This window comes from Dipodomys spectabilis, unplaced genomic scaffold (genome assembly GCF_019054845.1).
Source record: "Dipodomys spectabilis isolate Male_0828 unplaced genomic scaffold, ASM1905484v1 ptg000051l, whole genome shotgun sequence".
Lineage (NCBI taxonomy): Eukaryota > Metazoa > Chordata > Mammalia > Rodentia > Heteromyidae > Dipodomys > Dipodomys spectabilis.
In genome coordinates, this window is record NW_024870728.1 from 22,101,343 (window position 1) to 22,107,557 (window position 6,215).

The 6,215-nt window shown below is 40.6% G+C and overlaps 1 pseudogene; it reads right to left on the bottom strand.

Annotated features, from left to right (window-relative positions):
• Positions 1-370: 370 nt before the first annotated feature.
• LOC122107563 lies at positions 371-956 on the bottom strand (annotated as a pseudogene).
• Between the last annotated feature and the right edge of the window lie 5,259 nt (positions 957-6,215).

Consider the following 6,215-nt stretch of genomic DNA (forward strand, 5'->3'; position numbering starts at 1 on the left):
TTGGCCAGGGAATTTTACATTATAGACTCTAGTGTGGAAGGCCCTCAAAATTGCTTGGTACATGACTGGATAGACACACATGCTTCTCACCAGCTACTCACTGTCTGTCCATTTCTACTGACAATTTTGTATGCTTCAAATAATGTTATAAATATCCAAATGGCCCTTGGCAGAAGAAAAAAAATGGTTTTCCACCCTTTATAGAAAGGAAACAAAGATGACTTGAAACTGAGTTTTCTGTTCATCCATTTGTTCCTTCACATATAGGCTGGTCCTAGTGATTATGTGGAGCAATGTACAAAGCTCCAGATTTGGGAATGCTTCAACTTTCCCTCAGACTCGGTCACTCTTGATCCCAAATACTGACCAATTATGCATCATCTGATGATGAATCATCTTTCCTAAGGTTCAAAAATGATTCTCCAGTTATCTGAAGAATCTCTCTCAAGCTTTTGTTTTCTTATTCAAATCGAAATATTTGTTCGTAAACCTTGCAACCTAGCTGCTTGCCAGTTTTTATGGCTTTCCTCATTACTGCTGCTTTTTCCATTATCTGGTCAACATGTGCTTGCAACTCGTTGGAATGCTGCTCTTTTAACTACATTAGTATACCTGGATCACATTTTTTTTGATAGCCATTAGCAATCTAAACATTTGTTCTCAATACTTGCTCCAAGGCAGACCAATGCTCTTGAAGGGATGCTGGCAATTTTTTCTCTCTCTCTCTTGATGTGATTCTGATTTGTTGGTTTTCTTACTGGATTTCTAGAACTAATGTGGACTATGGCCGATGTCTTGCAACTTCATTAAGTTCTTGATTTTCTTCCTGATACTGCTTCACTGCTTCTGCTAGCTATAGTCTGCTCAATCAGAGAATTTGCTGCACCGGCATGATCTCTCAATCTTTCAACAAGGGCTTTAGGATCAGCAAGTGCCTTCTCAATTATGCAACTCATTTCTAAAGGAGTACTCGGCTCTCAATCACTGGCAGCCATCAGTTGTGATGACTAGGACCCAAAGCCTTTGCCAACCAGGACCCATGTACCCAAGGCAAGAGACTTCATACACCTATTCTGCCTCTTCAGTAAATATGGCAGAGCTGCATACAGACTGTGGTAGGGTAGGTAGGAGGGAGCCTGCTGAGATCAGCTCCCTGCTCGCCCTACCTCCTCCAGCACACCATCCGATGCTTATCTATCAGTCATTGGTGCTATGATTAAATGATCTAAACTGTCTGAATCTAAACTATCCAAATAACCACAATGACCTAAATCACAACTACTAATGGTGGATGGTTAACTGATTGATTGAGCATGACCAATCAAGCGATGGTTAACGGGACTTGCTTGGGTGTCTTGTGATGCATTCTACTCTCAATCCAATGCTCTCAATGGAAAAGCATCTGGTGAGAATCATTTTGGTTCCTACCATTTTCAGTGTCCTTCCTTTCTCAGGCTAGATTTGAATAACAAGCTTCTCCCCCCAAAATGTTTCCTATGCTGAATTTCTCTTTGAGGTTCTGTGTGTTGAGTTGGGTTAATTCCCTGACTAGAAATTCTCTCCCCTACCCAACTCCTTATAAGGACTTTCTATGTAATTCATTTGCACTCACAAGAACTTCTGTCAATTCATACTTTTTCAATTCAAACCCCTGCTAACTATAATCTTCACTACTATGGTCCTAGTAGCTTTCATTTTCTTTTCTTCTTGGCAAAACTTCGAATTATAATGATCCTTCTGGGTCTCCTGAGAACCCCAGAATAAATTCACCAAAAGGGAACAACAAACAAAAATCTGTGATATATTAGGTTTATTTTTATTTTACCTGGTGTGAGAAAATAAGCAGATAAATAATTCAAGCCTCATGTAAATTATTGAGGCTTTCAAACTTCAGAAACATTTTCTCTAATCTAGTAAACCTTACAGTAACTCCGTTTTAACCCTTCTTCCCCCTTATCCCACTTCAATCTTTCCAGCAAGGTCCTCTCACATAAGGATTCACGGCCAGGCTTGCGCCTCATACGGAGGAAGCCCCAGTACCACAGACACTCGGATCCACAATAGATAAATAGAAGAAATAACACTTGGACTTCCTCCTGGCTTGAGAGACATTGCAGCACCAAAGGAAAGATTGAAATTTTTACCAAGCATTTTAATTGAGTTGTTCTGACAGCAAAAATATTCAAGATTGTCTGACCTATATTAAACTTATCTGCCTACGGTGGGACCTAGAGATGCTGTCATTTGGCTTGAAAAGGTCAAATACGCTGCTCTATCTGAGGCCCTCCAAGGGTCCCAAATTATCCCTGATTCCCAAGGAAAATAAGAAAAAAAGACTCCTGAGAGGAATGATTCGTATTTAATCTAACAAAACTTCTTTGTCATGTATGCAAATGAAGTTATAGCTACCTGTCATAATCGATTGAAGCAAACATGGAAAGGGCATTCAGAGTTAGAACTGATTTCTAAAACAACCTTCACAAATGGGCTCAAAACCAGAGAGCATGTCTCACAAAAAAAAAAAAAATATATTAACTGACAAAATGCAGATGTGTCAGAAGGTCAATTAATACATCATTTGTATAGTACAGTATTTACAAATTAGTGGACAATACAAAATGTAGGCAACTAAAAGCAACTTCTAAAACCTTAAATGGTAATAAAGAGTAAGCTCCAAAATCGCGAGCTTCAACTGATTCAGACACTTGCCGATATAATTTTTTTAAATTGGACTAGGTCAAAAATTGTGCTCAAGAAAAGGGAAAAACCCTGAGATACCTCACCAAGTAGTTAAGTTTCCAGTGCCCACAACTGCTGCAAATGAAGTTAGAATAAGCACAACTGAAGGGTACTCACCACATCTCTTATAGATACTCATAACGGAGTGACACCTTTTTTCAGTTTCTCCAACTGATTCCAACATTACCAGTGGGCTTTTGTTTTAATCATTTGCTTCATGATTTGCTACTTTCCAAACCTCTTATCATTTCTAGGGAATCTCTCGTAGCTCTACACAACTTTTTTCTCTGTGCTAGTGTTGCTATAAGTCTGAAGCCGAGTACAAATCTAAATCAGAACCTCCTAGCTCAGCCAAAGAAGTGGTAATCAAATAAATCACTCTACCAGGGCTAACTGTCTGATCAAATGATGGTCAGTGGGACCAACCGGTGTAAAACCCGTTGAACGCCAAAAGGACTTATTTGTGTAGGACCAATCGAATCATAGTTACCAAAACAAATTAGCGTAGGACTGATTGAACAATGGTCAGCAAAACCAACTGGAGTAGGACTGATCCACCAATGGCCAACAGGACCAGTGAGAGGATGCAGTAGAGACTAGACGGGATCTTTTCGGAAACTTTGACACGGAAATTTGTTTTGTCCCTCACAGCTCTCTTCTGCAGAGCGCCAGAAGATGGAAAGAACGCATCTCCTGAAGCACTGATTTCAGTCACTGTGGACAAACCTGTCCAGGACAGTTATTCTGTTTAAAGAATATGACTAGACGCACTCCCCTCCTAGCATTTTCAAACTAACTCCCCCGTTCTCCGTTTCCACCACCCACCCTCGGAGTTAGTCCCTCACTTTTCCTTGCAGACTTGGCACCCAGCCTCAACAGCAATCTCCCTAATCCAGGCATGGAAGTATACACCGATAATACCAGTACTTGGGAATGGGATACAAAGAAAGACCTTATCTTAAAAACCGAGGTCTGAATATACCATCCCTGGATATATGCAGAAAGGAAAATGCACGTATGTAACAGATGCTTGTTTACTATAGTGGCACTATTTCCAGTAGTCAAGTTATGGCATCTGCCTAGGTACCTACCAACTAACGAATGGATAATGAAAAGCATGATGTCTACAATAAATGCATTGGAATATTGTTCAGTATTATTCAATCCTGTCATTTTCAGGAAACCGGTGGAATGAGAGATCATGTCAAGCAAAATAAACCACTTCAACAAAGATCACCGATTTTTCCCCTTCAAATACTAAATCCAAGCTTTTTAAAATATGAAAACATAGGAGGACTTCTTTGGAAAGAATGAGAGACCGGGTGGGGAGGGAGCAGGAACGGTAGAAAGTAACCGGAGGGTGACTTTGATCAAGGTGTGTTCTATGCATGTATGAAAACATCACAATCGTGCTCATTTCAGCAGCACATATAGAAAAAGAAAGAAAGAAAATGGCACAGTGAGCACCATTATTGTACAATTAATATATACACTAAATAGAATTGTACAACTAATATATACGCTAAAGTTTCAGGGCAGGGAAGAACAAGGGCTGAGGATAGGGCTCAGCCGTAAAGGGTCTGCCTAGCATGTGCATGGTTCTGGGTCCAATTCCCAGCACTGCAACAACAAAATAAAACAATGAACCACACAAAATGATCTTGGCACCCACAGGCATATCGTACCTCCTCCTTATTGTTGGATACCCAAGTCGAAGGTCAATTTGACTGAGTGGTAAAGAACCTTGGGGGGAAAAAAAGCCAGCGGGCTCTTAGCTGAATCCACTCCTAGAAAAACAGAAGTGAAGCCAAAAAAGGCAGTAGGAAAGGATAAATCTTTAAACAAGACAAATGCAAGCAAGAGGGGGACAGGAGCAAGGAAAAACAGGCTAAAGGGGATAACCAAGAAAGGGAAAGTTCACCTGTAGAAAATGGAGAGCCTAAAACTCAGGAGAAAGAGGTCAGCCTCAAGGTGGCCAGAGCTAAAAGAATCCAAATCGGATTCTCAATTATGTTCCTATTTTAACAGAACTCCTTGTTTCCCTTCGGCACAACCTCGAAAAGTATTTTCTATCAACACTTTTTACAATTACAAAATAGGTAGTTCTGAAAACCTTTTTCAAGTGTAAATACTTGAAGTCGCGCTTCTTAGATTTCTTTTTGTCCGTTCAGAAAATAATGGGATATTAATTTATTATAGGAGCCTTTGTCTTGGGGTTTGCTTACCATTTCACAGAGCAGGTAGTGATGGTGGTAGTTTTCATATCCTACAGTCCAAAGCTGTAGTGAATTATTAAATTTCATATTGCTGTGGCATCTATTTTTAATATAATTTGGACTGTCATATACCCAACACAGGGCTTAGTCACCCTTGACACCATTTTCAGTTTTCAATCTCTTATACCCTCGAGGGGAGTTGATCCCATACCAGCCCTACATAGCTACATCCTGGAGATAACCTGCTTGCCTCGCCCCACGGATGTCCACACCCGTTCTGGACAGCACAGACATGCTACAACGGTTACTTCTCAGACGTGAGGTGGCTGCACAAAATTCGTTCTCGTTTGCTCTAATCCCACGAACAAATTACAACTCCCTCACCAGAAACCTGCTTCAAGATACCCTGAATCCAATAACCTGGGCGTTTGTCGTGTTTTCTTTCTCACTCCTCATGCACTACCAGCAGCTTCTCTTCCTCTGAGTGCGGCAAAGCTTGCTCCTCTCTTCTCCTGGCTCTGTAATTAACTACAACAGGGCTTGTAGTGTTCACCCTGTCTCCCCTGCCCCAGATGCTTGAACACTCCCCGATCAGGGCTGTCTTACAGAGTGGCTATCTTCGTAGGATTACACTGGACGAAGACAGACGAGGACTGCAGAATTCTGCGACTACTTATGGACTCAAATTTGTGGTGGCTAAACATCACAATTTTTTTATATTTACATTGGTAAATTAACAATGTGCATTTGACATAAAGCATTTTTTAGAAGGTAGATTTTTTTAAATATTACCATTCATTCCTGTGGAAATACAGTTATGGTGTCACTTAATGATAGATAAGTCCTGAGAAACACATCTTTAGGTTATTTCATCCTCTTGCAAACATCCATGAACGTACTTAGGCAACTCAGAAACCTTTTTCTTGTATTTTGGATTTAAATCTACAGGCCAGTGATACACGGATCCTCTCTAACAATGCTGGGGAGGGCAGCAAGCAGCAGCTCTCAGTCACAAGACCGCAGAGGAAAACAACTGCGCAGTGTGCTCTGTTGCTAGGTTACGGTGTTCAGGAATAGGTGCATTAAGCACATTTTTTACTTTTTTTTTTCTGTGTATGAGGGGAGGGTTATTAGAATCTATGGTATCCTAAGGCAAGAAAAATCATGTCAACAAGTTTCCTCTGCCAAGGACAGACACCTGGACTCAGTTCAGAGACTTAGCCATTAAACTGATCTAAAGAAGTACTCAGAAGAAAGGTC